The sequence below is a fragment of the Acinonyx jubatus genome, chromosome B2, assembly GCF_027475565.1.
Source record: "Acinonyx jubatus isolate Ajub_Pintada_27869175 chromosome B2, VMU_Ajub_asm_v1.0, whole genome shotgun sequence".
Taxonomy (NCBI): Eukaryota; Metazoa; Chordata; class Mammalia; order Carnivora; family Felidae; genus Acinonyx; species Acinonyx jubatus.
The window spans coordinates 123,126,554-123,146,024 of NC_069385.1; the positions used below are offsets into that span (position 1 = coordinate 123,126,554).

At 36.5% G+C, this 19,471-nt stretch overlaps 1 protein-coding gene across 1 annotated transcript in view; it reads right to left on the reverse strand.

Moving 5' to 3' along the window:
* GMDS (GDP-mannose 4,6-dehydratase) overlaps window positions 1-19,471 on the reverse strand; it is a 625,677-nt gene that overhangs the window by 103,615 nt on the left and 502,591 nt on the right. The window lies entirely within an intron of this gene.

Genomic DNA, 19,471 nt, shown 5'->3' on the forward strand with positions numbered 1-19,471 from the left:
CAATAGATAATGCCTAGAAGGGGATAAAAATCAAGAATCAGCAATAAAAACATGTTACTTAGAAACATGGAGGTAAATGCCAAAGTAATCAGCTAGAAGAGTATAATAGAGTGCAAAAGGATTTCCAGAAAGAGAACAGAAAAACATAGAGAAGAGTAAATACTCTCTTCTCTTGAGGTAAATCAAGACAATTTAACAGAGCAGAGTAACATACTTTTCCAGACATAAAGTGCCAAAAGAATGGCCCACACAGTGGGTAGGAATAGCTGTGAAAATGGGGAAGAAGGGGTGGAGGGTGGGAGATTGCTGGAGTTGGTGACAATTCCTGTTGAATGATTAGAATTTAAATTATGTGCTGGTGTTAACTGGAAAAAAAAATCCCAACAATGAAGGAAAAATCATTACAAACATGAGTTCGCAGAGGACTCTGACCAAGGCTGTTGCCAGCAACTCCCTCTACATGGCCTACAGAATTCTATGCCCAGGGCTCCTGCCCTGCCTGCCTCCCCTAAAGATGCAATGCTTCCTCCATATCTCCCTCTCTCACCCTGCCTTCTGGACATCTGGAGGAACTGATGTTGTAGAGCCATTGACACCCCAGCTCCAATCTCATCCATGGAGGAAAACACTACAAGGCAGATAGAGCAAGTCTGCAAAAACTGAGGAAGAGCCACCTGGGAAGAAGCAGGCACACTGTAGAGGGTTGGATCTCAGAAAGTGAGGGACCAGTGTGTTTGGCAAGGGAGGGAGAGTGCATCAACAATGCCAGATGCTGCATCGATGTCAAAAATTGAGGAATTGAAACTGGTCCATAGGATTTAGTAGCATGCAGGTCCCTGGGGATGGCAGAAAGAACTGCTTTGATGGGGTGATAGGGCAGAAGGTGGACTGAGGTGTGGCAGAGGGACGGAGGCAAGGACAGGGAGATGGTGAGGAGGCAATTCATTGGTATGTTTTGATAGAGCAGGGAAAAGAGAGGAAGGGCAGTGTCTGAAGGGAATGAATGTTTGCAGAGGTCCATTTTTTAAAGATGTAAGGATCTGAAAATGTCAAGATACTAATGGGAAGGAGCAATGTAGGACAGCTGAAGGCAGAGAAGGGAGAGATAACTGATAGTTTCTTGAGGAGACAAGAAGGCTGAAGCCCAAGGCCAGGAGAGACTGTTACCAGAAAGGAGTAAAGGGCAACCAGTCAGTGGAACAGGAGAGGAGGACAGAGTGTAATTTTTATGTTCAGGGGACCATGGTTTTAATCACAAAGTCTACTCTAATTTATGTATATATGAGAACTTAGCTGTGCACAGAAAGACAATATTGCTATTGAAATGGGGACTCCTGTCTCCATTCATGCTCAATTTTACCCCATTTTATTTATGTTAATAAGGATAATCGTTATTAAATAATGGGGTTCCAGCTATTGCATGCAGTTAATGAATAATCAACTACAACAAAAAGTGTAAAATTTAAATCCATTAAACAGCTGTTCATGTCACTTGTTAGAGTAAGAACTACCTTTACTTTGTGCTTTCCATATCGTGGGCCTCTTGTGAATGCCAACTAACGAATCCCCACATCAAGAATCAGGCAGGTAGTACAATCTGCAGTTTATATGTGGAGGGAGAGGAGTTTAGGAGGTTGAACAATTTTGGGAAGGTCATTGGATGACACCTCTATCTCACACAATTGGAAAAAGCAGAATAGGTGTGGTGCCCTCTTAAAAGGTCACTGTCATTTTCATGGGAGGCCCCTCCCAAACGTTACTATCAACAAGAGTTATTGATTGGTAAATGTTTCCTTGCTTTCTTCTTTTTATCAGTATTGCTGAGAGACTTAAATTGTACTTTCAAAGTGTCTTTTCCTTATGCTTTATCTTTAGGAAATCTTTAGGAAATTTAGAATGATTAACTCAATGAAAAAAGCTTTGTGTGGTCATGTCTAACGAGGGTAGATCAAGAGATCGAATAGGAAAAAGACCAGAAATTGTTCTCAGCTGTAAAATGCCAGTGAAGGGAAGTTCAAATGCACAGCTAGTTTTTAAACAAGCCTTGGTGTTTCTATGCTATCTTTGCATGGATTGCTAACCATGCTCTATCCACCTGCTTTATTTTAATTTATTTTAACTCACCTGGGGCATCCTATACACTTCCAAAGATTGTAGGTGGAGTTTCTTCTGTTTTACAGGACTAAGCAAAATGAATGGACGTCTTACTAAGGGGTGGTAGTGGGAAGGTACAATTTAAGGACTAGTGCTTGAGCTCTGTATGAGTCTCAGCCATAGCTCAAGGCCTCTGTCCTCTGTCCCTCCTCTATTTGCCCAATCTTATCTATCCATCTCTCCTCCTCCTACCTCCCACAAATCTTCACTGAATACCTATTAAGTGCCTACTAAAAGTATTTACTAAAGTAAGCCAGGTGCTGAAGACACAGGTATGAGAAAAGTAGATGGCCTTTGTCCTTAGGGGGCTTAAAGTCTAGTGGCCCCTACAATGTAGTGTATGAATGATGGTAGAAGGTACACAGAGTGATACCAGAAGACTGGGAGGGCACCTAGCAAGACTTGGTTGAGCGTAGGATGTTGGGCTATGGAGGATGTTGGTCTTAGTCTCTAGCTAAGACCTAGAGAATGAGTGGGAAGTGCAGAGAAGCAGAGGGAATAGTAGGTGTGAGTATCTCTCAATATGCCCCAATGTGGTCTGGCTGGTCCAACCCAGTTTATCAGCTTGCCTATCGCCCACATACAATTTAGTAACTCTTGCCTCCATGCCTCTTCTCATGCCATTCCACCCACTTGGAATGCTTTCCTTCTTCTTAACTACCATCCATACCTCCCTCTTTGGCTAAGAGCCCGTTTAGATGTACCTTTCTGCAGACATTGCTCCAATGGTGATCATGGTGATATCACTTCAGTACTGATAGAATGAATTTGCACAATACCAACATCTATTTGTGTATATTTGTAAATAATGTATTGTCAGCCAATTAGAGTCTACACTACTCAAAGGAAAGGAAATGTCTTCTGATTCTCTTAGATGAGTTTTGCTTGGAGAGAAAAAGTGAGGGGAAAAATAGCACATTTATGGTGCATTTACTACATCTTAAGAACTATGCTGGCTGCTTAATTAGGTAACTTATAGAAGAAGCATTTATTCTGAGGATTAATGGACCCTTAAAGAACTTAAACTGACCTGCGACCCTGTGAATTACATCAACTATACATGAAATAGAATGAGGGTTGCCTCAGCCTCCAAGACACAGCATGAAATCAGGGCTCAAATTAGATCTTATACAGGTTAATAATTAAAAAACCTGCTGTTTCAGTAAAGGTTCACACATCACTTTAGCATGTTATATTTTGGGGGTTTTTTACATGTTAAAAATTTAACTATCTTAGAAGTTTACAAAGGCAAATAATAGAGTTCAGATTGCTAGAGAGGGGAGGGGAGAAAGACAAAGAAGAGAGGAAGGAGGGAAGGAGGAAGGGAGGCAGGGGAAAGAGTCTTTTTCAATAAGTTGAAGCTTATATGACAAATCCAAATCTATTTATTGTGACTAAATATTATGTAGATATTTTTCAAGGCCTGGGTCTATTTAGAGTATCGCCAGAAAGTTCCCATAGTACCTACATTCGGGAATAGGCTTTCTGTGCAGGCTTCTCACAGTGATTGAGTTTTTCTAGCAACAGTGGCAGATTCAAAGTGATGATGACTAAAGGTGAGTTATATTTCTAACATTCAGTCTCACAGATTTTGTTCAACTTGGTTAGATAGTATGGACACCAAAGAAAGATGTAGCAAGCTGGAGTTAAAGCTTTCAGGTGGGAGTTAAAGCAAGTAGGGGCTCAGAGGCAGCTGGTCAAAAACAAATGCAGCCATGCTCTGTCAGGGAAAGGGACACTTAGTGGACCTACATTTAAAGTTATGAAATCTCCCTAGGAGAAAAAATGCAGAGACACAGTGATTTTCTTTCTTCTGACTTTCCCCCCAAATAGAACACTTGGAAGTAGGTCTTGGGAAAATTCTGTTCAACAAAACAACTCATTGGAGGGATCTGTTTTCCCATGATGCAATCTAACACAGTCATAGGCACAGCCAATTCTTGAGGAATACTTTCTAGCAGATACACCAGCCACAGGGGTACAAGATTTACACCCTAACCTCTATCCACTGGCCTTCCTCTTTTTACAGTCTTCCTTACCCTCATCCTCAAGGCCCAGGGGCCAGAAATCCTACCCACCAGGGAATAATTCCCAATTAGGAGAAGAATATGCATGAACATAAAATGACTTATCTCAGCCAAGAGGATTTTAGAAATGAGTTTCTTTCTAAATGAATAATTTCTTTTTAAATAAATAATAATTTCTGGCCCCTGCTATTTTTACACAAAATGTAGACAGAGTGCCACAAACTATGATAAATATTTCCATTGGCTGAAACATCTTTTCCCCCCCAGCACGGATGGTGGAGCTCACAAGGCTGTAGGCTATTCTTACAACTCTTCTCAAAATTTAACAAGATTAGCGACAAAAAATTAGTCAAGACAAGTATTTACCTATTTGGGTTTATGCTATTATCACTTTAATTGTAGGAGAAAAGTACTTCCTTTTCACATTACTTAGTAATAACTTGATGTGTAAAGCAAAACATAACACTAAAAACAACCCCAACAACGCACCCTCCTCCAAATAAACAAACACCCTGTAATGTTCTTGGAAGAAAACATTTGTTGTCATAAGGGTGCCTTCTTAATACAAATGACCAAATGGGAATTTAATTGCCCAACATTACCTTAAATTTTATCAGGATTGTATGTGGTACTGATCTATTTCCCCGAGAATCTTCTACTCACCCAAACCGAAACAAACATGCTATTTTTCTAATAAATTCAAAGCAAAAAATCACTCAAATGATATCAAAGATTTAAGAGAAAATATTGGTGCCAATTCGAAACATACAGATGGCAACATCTTTCAAGGTTTTTTCAGTGAAAATTACAACAGATAATTTCAAAAACGATAATAGAATTAGAAAGTGATAACTGGCCTTCAAACAGCTGAAGTGAGAATATTGCAGATAGTGATTGGTGTGTCTGATATGAAAATCATGTAATAATGAGGTTAAAGAAAAAGTTCAGTTTAGAGAAAATATCCATAATTTTCCTTTAAGCATGTAAATTACAGCAGGTAAAACTGTGAGAGGGCATAAAGTTTTCTACCTTAATTGATGGCACACTAATCAATCTCTCCTTCCCTTCTATATCCAATTGTTCACCAAATCCTATCGATTCCAAGTCTCTTGGATCAGTCCATCCTCTCCATCTCCACCTCCAGGCACTTGTGTAAACTAAGGTCCTTATCATCCTTCCTTAGCAGCTCTCTAGGGTAGGAAGCATAGTGGCTTCTCTATAGCTGTCACCACCATGAGAGAGTGAACCACGATGAATCCAACTAGGGGAAGTTAGGGTGACAATGAACATTCCTGAAAGGCTTTTCTGGACAAACTGGCTTTTGGCTATCCATCTGGGCTCAAGTAAGAAGGTATCATAGAGCATCTACTACAGACCAGTTGTTGTGATCACTGAGGACACTGGTGACTGACACAGATGCCAGGCCTGGCTCATTCGCTTACAATTGTGGATCTGAAAGGACAGGAGATGCTCAAGGAACTATGTGTGGTGCTACAGGTTAGGGGGGATTTGCTTCTAGTGACAGAGCTTATGAACAAAACTGCATATAGTAAAGATTATCCTTGAAAGATCTTTCAAATCTGTTTTTTTCCCATCAGAACATGGGCTCTTGAATGCTTAAAAACCAAGGTTTGACTTCTTTTGCTCTCTTGGTATTCTGTTTGGGGCCTCCCTTTCACAGAGGCATGTGGGCCTGGATCTTGTTTTGCAAGTTATTTCCTTATGATGTGATCCCACTGTTAGCATACAACCATCACATTACAAAGATTGTTTTGAAGGATATAAACAAGTAGGATGAAAAGTGCAATATAAAAAGTTCTTTGAGTCAAAAAGTACTCAGTTTAGATCTTGGCTCTACCACTCACTAGCTGGGTAACCTTCAGAGGATACTTGACTTCACTGTGCCTCAGTATCCTTCTCAGTGAAACAGTGCCCCAGACCTGGAATTAAACTGAATAAGTGGGCAGCTCATAGCACACTTTGGGGCTCATATTAAATGACCATTAAATGCTATATGAACATGTTATTTTTGCCTGCTTAGCAGTACTTTCTGCTTTTCTTCTAGAAATAACATCCTGCTGTTGGAGAAGGACCTTGATCCTCTCCTACTCAGACCATGGACTTCTATGGTCTGCCAAGCACAGAATTCTCTCTCCCTAACAAGACAGGGCCTAGGCATTGGCCCCATACTCTGTCTTCAGTGAATGGTCTAGAGGTTATCATAGGGCTCAGTGGGGCCAGCCAGAATCCTTCCTCAGTCTTCTTTCTTGATAACTATCAAAAAGATTCTATTCTTCATTTACTGTGTTAGTCTGCATCCCCAGAAATGCTATCAATGATGTCCTCTGCCATAGGAACATGCTGAGGGAATGAAGGCAGCATTCCAAGAAGCAGAGAGAGCCCTGAAAGATCTCCAGGCCCTGGATCCGAGTGTCCCCAAGGCTACTTTGAGTTCAGTTTCACTTCCTTAAAAACAAAAAAAAAAAATTATGACTACTAAAAATGCTTATTCATTCATCTCTCCTTCCTAAATACTTTCATTATGCTTAAGGCTTTGTTTTATTAGGATGGATATTTCACACATTAAAAAAATAAGAACTTATATATATCATCCTTCATAACTCAACAGAATACCCCTAAAAATAAAATGTCATGCTTGATTCCTCGAGGAAACACAAAATGCACATATTTTTACAGACTAAGATGCTGCTTCCATGTAGAGTCAGAGGCTATTAATTTCTTCTAAAGTATACATTTTAATAAAGCCTTTTGAAGGATTGTTTAAAAGCAACATGAATTCCATATCAAAAAGGTGCAAAAAACCCTCAATCTTAACCTAAGTAATCAATAATGCATTTTCAAGTCCATAAAAGAATATGGACAATTTTCTTGAAACATGAAATATCTTCTGTAAAATATGAAATTGAGGGCATAACGATTATCTAGATGACTAAATTACACTGCAAAGATTAATTTTTGCACTTTTAATTTTTGTTCAAATTTTCAACTTGCAGCATTGTATTTAAAATAAAAAAAGACCAGATATTTGCTTTCACATACTGTAATTTCTCTAACTAATGTTAGTTTCCTACAAAATGTTTTTATGGAAAACAAATTTATAAGTCAGCTAGCCAGCTAAGGACGAAAATAAGTGAATGAAAAATGATTTATACAAAGTAAATCTAATTAAAATTTTTGCTCTACACACTACAATTCAGAAACAAAATTGCCTTAAGATGTATACAAACAAAGACATTGGTCATGGGCTTATGGACTTTCATGCAGTCTTGGGATTTAAGCAATGTCAAATGTTTTAAAATGTAAAATGTGATAGGGAAGCACATTACATGTTTCCAAAAAGATAAGCTCTTAGACATTCTCCAATTTTCAGGTTATTTTTGACAGATTATCATAATTTTTAAAATAACAAAAACTATAATAATCTGTCAAAAATAAGCAAACTACTTTATGCAGTAATAATTAGTTCATTTGTAAGAACTTGATTCATCAAGGACTGGTGGGATTGGGTACCTAATGATTAATAAATAAACCATCCTTCCTTAGGCTCTGAGGTGACTTGTATTAAAAAAGCATAGTATCTCATTTCATATTAGAGATTGGTTTAGTCATGGTAGGACCAGAAGCAATTTCCAGAAACTTTGGCTTCATTCTTTGGAGATTCCAGTCATCTTTTGGTCTACCTCTTTCAAGCCATATAAAAGAAAAGAGGTAAGTATGACCCTTGCTTTTTAGATTTCTTCATCTCATCTTTGTGCATTCCTGAATTTATTAAGAGCAGAAATGGAAAGTCCAGAGAACTCTTTTACCTGAATTTATCAGATGATAAATTCAATCCAATTACAATTAAATTCAACTGGCATTTAAGTAATCTTATGAATACTGGAGATGTAAGGGATAGAATGGAAAAGGAAGAAAAGGAACAAACTAGTTATAGGTGCCCACTGAACTGTTTCTCATGGATGCCTGGAATTTTTTTCTTTAAGTCTTTTCATTTATAAGCAAGTACTCCCTCCCCCCTCCAAAAACCCCTAAAATCAAATCCCCCAGCTTCCATAAGTTATTTTTCCATTGTAGACTCATTAAAATGTTTATTTATTTACAAAATGTCTGACACTGTACTGTCCAGAATGAAAGGTACAGAAAAAAAGGGAACTAGAATTGCATTCTGCCCTAAAAGAGCCCACTGTCTAGTCTATCAGGGAAGGTAAAGTCACAGATGACTGAAAACAAAGTAGAAAGTGATAAGGGTTTGGGTTTGGTGATTGTCAAGTGCATCTCAAACTTGAGACTCCATAATTCTCTCAGGCTTTGCTACTCAAAGTGTGGTTCATTGATCAGCAGCACTGGCATCACTTGGTATCTCAATTAGAAATTCAGAATCTCAGGCCCTGACCCGACCTACTGATTCCAAATCTGCATTTGAAAAGATCCCCAAGTGATCCACAGAACATTATAGTTTGAGAACCACTGCTCTACAGGAGATAGATTCAGCAAAAAGGTGTCCTAATTCTAATAAATAGACAATTACTTCTCAGAAGGGGTCAGGTGTTAGAGATGAAGAGATGTCTCATTACACCCATAATTTCTATCCAACTACAACCGGCAAGTTTGTTCTTCCTGCAATCGCCTTTCTCTGCTAAGTGTCTATGTTCAGTTCTGTCTGGTCACACAAACATGAAACATTTCTTCTCCCCACACATATAATCACTTTTCCAATCATACTGTTTCCACATTTTATGTTTTCCTTGTTTTCACTGCTGACCAATGTTTTCAATCAATTACACACTTTATTGATAGCAAATACTTAATACAGAGCTTCAGAAGCATAGGGCACTGTTTCAGATGCTTCAAATATATTTAACCCATTTAATCTTCACCCCATCCCTGTGAGATGGGTACTCTTATTATCCCCATTTTTACAGTTGGGAAAATAGAGACACAGATAAAGGACTCCCATTGGAAGTTGTAGGGCTGGGATTCAAACTCAGGGAATGTGGCACTGGTACTGTGCTTTTACAATACAATATTATGCCACACTGTGTACAGATAAGGATGAATGTCTTAGGACTGAAATCGAGCAATTCTGAAAAAGATGAAAACAGCATCCCCAGGAGAAAGAGGTATATACACTCCTGAAAGTCTAGAAAAGCATGTCTCCTCAAACTGTAATAGCACTATGAGTTACTGAGGTATAATACTATCCTTGGCCTTCTAAGCTCTGTTCAGATATCAGTGTGTTTTCTTTGCTCCTTTCTGCCTGGTTTTTGACTGTGTGGATACTGTTCCCAAGAAGGACTTGCTGGCCCATCAGAGCTCACAGCTGCAGTGGGGACTCTGAAGCCCAAGGAACAGCCTTGGCTGTAGCACATGAAATTGCCTGTGGCTTCCCTGCTCTTCTTCCAGCTGAGATTGGTATGCTGATGCATGGGGCCCAAAGAAGATCCAGAGGAAGGAAATTGAAAAAAAAACAAACAATAGAACATAACTTGCAGACAGCATTCACGAAGCCATCATGGTTTTATTATCTAGCCCTGAGAAGGAATTTTATATTTTCAGACAAACTATGAAGAATATGCAATGTAAGCATTCTGTTCCCACAACTCTAGTGATAGGACACAGCAAGACCTGAAGGGTACTGGGCACACAGGTGGTAACTGCTGCCACTCAGAAGACTCTTATTAAAGGGACAAAGCCAGATCTTTAGTTCATCTAGAATGCTCAGCACTTCACATCAATCTCTTTTTTCTAAGAATTTGCAAAAAGTTTTTTGCTTTACCAAATTTTTATATACCACTCAAAGGAAAATTTTAATATACCACTAAAAACTTGATTTGTGGTGTAGTCTGCCTTCTGAAACAAAATGAAGGCCATTGCCTGAAATTTGAGACAGATTTTAGTGAAAATGACTCAACTGCTTTGCCGGGCCTTTTCTACTGAGGGAGAACTTGCCAATGGCCAGCACTACTTTGGAAGAGAGGGAGGGAGTCAGACATGCTAGATATCTGTTGTTCAGGTTTGAATGACAGAGGAACGTTTCCCAGTGGGTGAGCCACAGAACTCTTGTTTTTATAAGATTTTAATATAAACTTAAAAATTAAGCTTGGAAAATGCTGGGTTAAACAAAGTTAAACAGTTGCTTTACTGGCAATTCTCCAAGAGCGGTTATAATATTCTGTATGTTCTAAATGAAGGAGACATGGAATGCTTTCATACACATCTCTTGGAATAGCATTCTACTTTGTGAGAGACTGCACTAGGTCAGAAAACAGGCATTTAGCTCATGGGGAGCATAGGTCAGAAGAATGGCCTGGTGACTGAAAACAGAACATTAGCCCCAAGATGGGAGAATGGCCAAGTCTCATCCACTTCTCAAAGAGAATCTGATTCATTTGTAATACTACCCCTAATTAAAAAAAAAAAAAGTGTGTAAGGTGACTTCTTACTATAAAAGGACAGAAGTTCCTCACAGAAAATTTAAATACAGAGCAATATATACAGCAGAATACTAAAGCTGCCCATAATTTCACAATGTAGAAACTGCCATTGTGTTTTCTTCTAATGTTTTGTAGGCACAGTTTTAGGGAGTTTAGATCATACAACAGATCTAAGCTTGTATACTTTTTTTTTAACTTAACATTGTCATAATTATACTTTAAAGTCCTAAGCATTATTTAAAAAAATTTTTTTAATGTTTATTTATTTTTGAGAGAGAGAGAGAGACAGAGCATGAGCAGATAAGGGGCAGAGAGAGAGGGAGACACAGAATCCAAAGCAGGCTCCAGGCTCTGAGCTGTCAGCACAGAGCCCGACACGGGGCTTGAACTCATGAACCGTGAGATCATGACCTGGGCCAAAGTCAGACACTCAACCAACTGAGCCACCCAGGTGCCCTGTTCTTAAGCATTATTTTTAATAGTTTGATAACAATTGATTACAGTCACTTAAACATCCCTTGATGATGGCCTCTTGAAGTTCCTTGTTTTTTTTTCCCTTTTATATTAAAAAAACTTTACTGAGGTATAGTTTACAAACAATAAAATGTCTAACAAGTAGACAGTTTGATGAGTTTTGAAAAATGCATACATTCATGCAACCACTATAGTCAAGATATGAGACATTTATACCACTTCCCTGTGCTTTTCTCCAGTCAACACCCCAAACTCAGCCCATCATGCTTAGGCAACTAACTACTGATTGGCTTTCTATCAGTCCAAATTATTCTTTCCTAGAATATCCTATAAATAGAATTCTACAGCATGTACTCTTTTGTGGGTGACTTCTTTCACTAAGCAATTATGCTTAGATTTTTTAAGATTTTTAAAATCATTAGTTTTTAAGACTCATCCTAGTCCACTCATTTTTGGAACTCCACTGTATTCCACTGTACAGACACATAACCTTTGTTTATTCATTCACTGGTTGACTGAATGTTGGGGGAGGCAGTGCTTTAATTAGGAATAAAGCTGTTACAGATATTCATCTATAAGTGTCTATGTGGATGTAGATTTTAATTTTTCTTTGTTAAGTGTCTAGGAAAATTGCTGGTCAAATGATAAATATAGATTTGATTTTATAAGAAAGCCAAACTATTTTTCAAGGTGGTTTTACTATTTATACTTTCATCAGTAATGTATGACAGCTCTAGCTGCTACAACATCCTCATCAATACTTGGCACTATGGCATTGTAGTCATTCTAAAGGGAGTGTAATAGTATTTACACTGTGGTTTTAATGAACATTTCCCAGTTGACTAATCACACTGAGCATCTTTCCATGTGCCAAATAATCATTTGTACCTTTTCTTTTGTGAAGTTTCTGTTCCAATATTGGACTCATTTTTTAATTGAGTTATTTGTCTTCTTGTCTAGATATAAGTCCTTTGTCTGATGTATTACACTTATTTCTTCTAGACCATGCTTGCCTTTTTCTTTTAAATTTTTTAATGTTTATTTTATTTTTGAGACAGAGAGAGAGACAGAGTGTGAGTGGGGGAGGGGCAGAGAGAGAGGGAAACACAGAATCTGGAGCAGGCTCCAGGCTCCGAACCATCAGCACAGAGCCCGATGCGGGGCTCGAACTCACGAACCGTGAGATCATGACCTGAGTGGAAGTTGGGCGCTCAACCAACTGAGCCACCCAGTGCCCTATTGCCTTTTTATTTTCTTAATGGTCACTTTTCAAAGAGCAGAGGTGTATTGTTTGTTTTGTTTTTTTTTGTTGTTGTTGATTTTTGTGTATTTGTTTAGCATTCTCTTTTCCTTTTCTTTTCAAATTTTTACTTAAATTCTAGTTTGTTAACATACAGTGCAATGTTGGTTTCAGGAGTAGAATTCCATGATTCATCACTTACATACAACACCCAGTGTTCATCATAACAAGTGTCCTCCTTAATACCCATTACTCATCCCTTACCCATCTCCCTCCCTCAACCCTCAGTTTGTTCTCTATCTTTAAGAGTCTCTTATGGTTTGCTTCCCTCTTTTTTCTTTTTTATCCCCCTCCCGTATGTTCATCTGTTCTGTTTCTTTAATTCCACATATAAGTGAAATCATATGGTATTTATCTTTCCCTGACTGACTTATTGCACTTAGCATAATATTCTCTAGCTCAACCACATTATTGCAAATGGAAATATTTCATTCCTTTTGATGGCTAAGTAATATTCCATTGTGTATATATCACACATTTTCTTTATAAAGAGCAGAGGTTTTTAACTGTGATATTCAGTTTGTTATTTTTTTCCCTTTTATGGTTCTTGCTTTTGGTGTCCTAAGAAATCCTTGGCTTCACCCTAAACTGATACATTCACTGCAAACACACATAGCAACCAAAAGCCATAAAGAATGATAAATTGAATTACATGGAAATGTAAAATTTTTTGCTATTTGAAAGGCACTATTAAGAAATTTAAAAGGTAGTCATGGGCTGAGAGACTGTATCTGCAAAGCATAAAAACTCTTATAACTCAACCTAATAGAAAAACAACTTAAGAAATCTTTGCCTACAGCAAAGTTGTAAAGCCTTTCCCCTATGTTTTCAACTAATCATTTTTAATTTTAACACTTATATTTATAGCGATGATCCTTTTCAATTAATTTCTATGTATGGTGTGATTTATGGATTGAGTTTCATTTTTTTTCCACTCCGTATGGTATGGCTATTCATGATTCCAGCACCATTTGTTGAAAAGACTATCCTTCCCCAATTAATTACCTTGACATCTTTGTAAAATTCAATTGATGGTATAGTGTGAGTCTACTTCTGGGCTTTACAATCTGTTCTATTGATCTATAAATCTATCTTTCTGTGGGTATCATGCAGATTAAGTGTTAAAAGAAGTTTGATCTTCTTTTTCAAGATTCTAGAGCCTTTGAAGTTACATATAAATTTTAGAATCAGCTTGTACATTTCTACCAAAAAAGACTGTGACTTTGATTGTGATTGCACTCAATCTGTAGATTAAACTTTTTTTTTAATGTTTATTTATTTTTGACAGGGAGAGAGAGAGAAACAGAGCATGAGCGGGGGAGGGGCAGAGAGAGAGGGAGACACAGAATCCGAAGCAGGCTCCAGGCTCTGAGCCGTCAGCACAGAGCCCAACGCAGGGCTTGAACTCACACACTGTGAGATCATGACCTGAGCCGAAGTCAGATGCTCGACCGACCGAGCCACCCAGGAGCACCTCAATCTGTAGATTAATTTGAAGAGAATCTATATCTTAATATTCAGTTCTCCAATCCCAGAACATGGTGTATTACTCCTTATATTTAGGGCTACTTTGGTTTCTCTCATCAATGTTTTTTCAGGTTATAGTGTACAAATCTTTCATATATTTTATTAAATTCATCTCTAAGTATTTCATGTTTTTCTGATTCTGTTATAAGTGGTATTGTGGTTTTTAAAAATTTTCAGTTTCTGATTGTTCACTGGCAGTGCATAAAAATAAAATTGATTTTTATGTATAGATTTTGTATCTTGTGACGTTGTTAAACAAATTGATCAATAAATAAATAGTTAAATGTTAGTTTTAGTAGTTATTTTGGTATAACACTTAAAGTTTTGTATGTCCTCCATCCTGCTGTCTATGAATAAAGACAGATATACTTCTTACTTTCATTTATTTTTCTTGTTTTATTTTTGGCTAGGATCTTCAAGATAAGTTTGAAAAGGAATAATAAAAGCAGACATCCTTGCCTTGATCCTGATTTTTAGGAGAAAAGCATTCAGTCTGTCAACATTAAGTAAGATATTAATTGTGGGGTTTTCTCAGAGACCATTTATCAACTTGAGGAAATTTCCTTCAGTTCCTAATATAGTTTAAAAAAAAGTTCTTTTTTAAAAATTTTTTTAAATGTTTATTTATTTTTGAGACAGGGAGAGACAGAGCATGAATGGGGGGAGGGTCAGAGAGAGGGAGACACAGAATCAGAAGCAGGCTCCAGGTTCTGAGCTGTCAGCACAGAGCCCGACGCGGGGCTCGAACTCATGGACCGCGACATCACGACCTGAGCCGAAGTCGGACGCTTAACCGACTGAGCCACCCAGGTGCCCCATCTTCTTTTTTTTCTTTTAAATAATAGTCACCGACTTTTTTCAAATGCTTTTTCTGCAACTATTGAAAAAAAATCACATGGTTTCTCTTTTCTGTTTTTTTAAATATGCTAAATTATACTGATTTTTAAATGTTAAACTCATCTTGCATTCCTAGAATAAATCCCACTTGGTCATGGTGTATCGACTTTTTATATATTGCTAGATTCAATTTGCTAATATTTTCTTAATGATTTTTTGTTTCTATCTTCATGTGGAAGACTAGCCTGTACACTTTTTTTTCCTGTAATATTTTTTGTTTTTTACTATCAGGGTAATGCTGACCTCATAAAATGAGTTAGTAAGTATTCTTTCTCCTAAGTGTGTATAGTAAGGATATTATTTTGTTCCTTAAATGCTTGAAATTAAGTTCTTTAACAGAGATACAGCTAAAATTTCCATTTTCCTTGAGTCAGTTTTGGCAATGTTGTATCTTTTATTGAATTTGTCCAGTTCCTCTAATTTGAAAAAGTCATTGGCAAACATTGTTCATAGTATTTCCTTATTATTCTGTTAATATCTGCAGGATCTGTAGTGATGCTCCTTCTTTCATTTCAAATAAATATAATCTGTTATAATTTGTGTCTTTTTTTCCCCCATCAGATAAAAGTTTATCCAGATTTTGATTGTACTGATTTTCTCCACTATTTTTCTATTCCATCAATCTCTATTTTTGTGTTTATTATTTCTTTTTTCTGTTTGTATTGGGTTTAATTTCTTCTTCTTCTAGCTGCTTATGATGGAAGCTTGGATAACTGGTATGGGATCTTCTGATCTTTTCCCTTTCTTTCTTTCTTTCTTTCTTTCTTTCTTTCTTTCTTTTCCTTTATTCCTTCCTTCCTTCCTTCCTTCCTTCCTTCCTTCCTTCCTTCCTTAAATAGTGGTGTTCAAAGCCAAAAAATTCTCTTTAAGTACAGCTTTAGCTGTATCCCACAAATTTTGGCATGCTGTTCCCATTTTGATTTAGTTCAAAATATATTCTAATTTCCCTTGTGATTTCTTCTTTGACCTGTGAGGTATTTAGAAGTGTGTTGTTCAAGTTCCAAATGTTTGGGAATTTTTAATATTTTTCTGTTACTGATTTCTAACTGAATTTCACTTTGGTCAGAAAATGTATTTTTTGCAATATTAATACTCCAAAATTTATAAACTTCTCTTATGGCACTGAATATGGTCTATGTTGGTGAATGTGTATGCACACAAGTGTATTTGTGTGCATATACATATTTATATTTATATTTATATTTAGACACACACACACATATATTTTGCTGTTCTGGGCTCAGTGCGTGGTGTGTTCCACAAATATCAATTTGGTCAAGTAGATTAATTATGTTGTTCATGTCTTTTATATCCTTAAAGATTTTCTGTTTACTTGTTCTGTCAATTATGGAGAGAAGAGTGCTGAAGTATTCAAATATAAAGTTTGTCTATTTTTCCTCAGTTCTGTCAGTATTTTGAAGTAATGGTAATGGGGTGTATGTACGTTTAAAACTGTTATGTCTTCATGATGAATTGATCCCTTTAAAATTATGAAATGACTCATTCCTTCTAATTAAATGAAGTCTAATTCATTGCATATAAATATAGCTACTTCAGCTCTCTTATGATTTGTATTTGCATGTTTTCTCTTTTTGTCTTTTTACTTTTAACTTACGTGTTTACATTTAATGTGTGTCTCTTGTAGATGGCATATTGCTTTTTTATCAAGTGCAACAAATCTGCCTTTAAAGCATTTCCAATGGATGTATTATCAATATGGTTACTACTTGTTTTCTATTCATCCCATCTGGTATTTGTTCCCATTCCCTCTTTTCCTTCTTTCTTTTAGACTGAGCACTTTTCAGGATTCTGTGTTAACTCCACTATTGCCTTATTGCTATTTTTCATTTTGTTTTTCGTAGTCTCTGATGTTTGTAGTATGCACTTAAACTTACTGCAGTCTATCTCTGAATAATTTTGTATCAATTCACATCTAGTGTATCTTACAAACAATATAATGATGAAATGCTTCCATCTTGCCCCATACATTATGCCACTGTTGCCATATAATTTATTTATATGTATCAGAAATTTCATAATGTTATGATTTTTACTTTCAACCAATTACCTTTTCAATTTTAAAATGAGGGAAAAAACCTTTTATGTTTTCCCACATATTTACTATTTCTTTTGATTTTCATTTCCCCATAGAGACCCACGCTTTGAACTAATATCATTTTCTTTTTGCCTAAATGTTTGCTAACAATAGAACATTTAAGCCTTGTTTGTTTGAAAACAGTATTAATTCACCTCCATTTTTGAAATAGCCTCCCTGGGTATAGAATTCTAGGTTGTAGGTTCCTTTTGGCAGTTTAAAGATGTTATTCTATTGTCTTTTGTCTTACATAGTTTCTTATAACAAAACTTGCTTTCATTTGTTCCTCTGTAAATAATTCTCTTTTTTTCTGTGGCTGCCTTTAAGATTTTCTCCTTAGTGTTTATTCTTAGTAATTTGATTATGATATATCCTGGTGAGATATTCTTTTTATTTCTCCTGCTTGGGATTTATTAAGCCTCTTAAGGATCTGTGGTATTATTGTTTTCCCCAAATTTGAGGAAATTTTAGCCATTATTTAATTCTCTCTCTGTGCCCTACCCTCTTTTCCCCTGGGTCTTCAATTACACATTAGGTTGCTTGCTATTGTAACACAGGTCACCAAGACTCTGTTATTTTTTTCTCCAGTCTTTTTTATTTCTGTGTTTCATCTTTGATCATTTTTATTTTTACTATAAGTTCAACAGTATTTTCTGCAATATTTAATCTGTTCTTGATGCCAATAGTGAATTTTTCATTTCAGATACTTAATTTTCCATCTCTTGAAGTTCCATCTGGCTATTTTTTAAAATATATATTTCCCTCTTTCTTCTCACTAAATTCATGTTTTACTTAAAATATTTGAGCATAGTTACAATAGTTGTTTTAATATCCTTGGGCGCTCGTAACATCATCTTTATTATTCCTCAGACTGTTTTTATTGATTGACTTTTCTCTTGATTATAGGTCACATTTTTCTGCTTCTTGACACTCCTACTGATTTTTTATTGAATGCTGAACATTAAGGATTTTATGTTGTTGAGTCTAGATTTTACTGTCTTATTTTGAAGAACGTTGGGCTTTGTTTTAGTAAGGGGCTGTTATTTGTGTCCAGGTTGATCCTTTTGAAGTCTGTATTTAAACTTTGTAAGCCAAAGTCTGGGGTAGGCTTTACTCTCAGGATTAGTCACATTACTGAGACAGCCCTCTAGAATCTGAATTGCTTCTCTGAGTGATGAACAAGGTCTCTCCAATAAGGCTGTCTGAAACACAAATGCATCCCAGACTTGAGTAAGCTCTACGAAATGTTGTTCAGTTCCCAGCTTCCAGGTAGTTCTTTGTCTAAATTTACGGAATTTCTTCTTGCATATCTACATCTTATTATTCAGTACAAACTGAATGGGGTCCTTATGTAGATTTCTGGAGTTCTTTTTTCTTTGTAGAGCCCACCTTTCTAGAACTCTACCCCATAATGTTAGGTGCCTCAGATTCTCTCAATTCTGTCCTCTATCTCCTCAACTCAGCAAAACAGTTGTTCTCTGTTGGAGTGCCTCTTCCATGTTCCATGGTTGAGACTGTGCCTCCAGGAAGAGGCTCAGAGTGATTGCAGAGATCACCTCATTTGTTTCTTTTCTATCAGGGATCACAGACTTGCACTGCCTGTTGTTCAATGTCTAAAATAATTATTTCATATATTTTATGTAGTTCCCCCCCTTTTTTTAAGATGGAAGGTTTAATATGATTTCTGTCATTCTATCATAGCTCAAAGTAGAAGTCTTTTTTTTTATACTTCTACAATGAATCTTGGAAAACATTTTGGCAGCTCCTCAAAAAGTTAAACATATAATTACCATATGACCTAGGAATTCTATTATTCAACATAATTAAAAGCAGGGATTCAAGTGGATATTTGAATGTGCATGTTCATAGTAGCATGATTCATGATAGCCAAAATTTGGAAGCAACCCAGTGTTCAACAAAAGATGAATGGATAAACAAAATGTAGTATATGCATACAATGGAATATTATTCACTCCTAAAAAAAAAAGTGAAATGCTGAAACAGGCTATAACATGGATCAATCATGAAGACATAAAGCTATGTGAAATAAGCCAAACACAAAGGATAGATACTGTATGATTCAATTTATATGACATACCAAGAATAGGCAAATTCATAAAGACATAAAGTAGAATGGAGGTTGCCAGGGATTGGTGGGGAGGGTGGATGGCAAGTTACTGTTGAATGAGTTTAGTTGGGGAAAATCAAAAAGTTCTAGAGATGGATGGTGGTGATTATTGCATAACATTGTGAATATACTTAATGTCACTGAATTGTGTACTTAAAAATGATTAAAACAGCAAATTATATGTGTGTGTGTGTATGTATACAATCACAATAAAAAATTACCAAGACAGAAAAATTTTCCATCTATAATAAAGGATTTCTGACAAATCTTTCAAATATTCCAATAAAAATCTGACTCCAGAATTTGTGTAACACAACAAATAAATGCAATTCATGATTATAAACCAGATCATTTTGGTATAAAGTATAGCATTGTCCCAGTTGGTAAAACTCAAATGAGATCTGAGGATTAGAC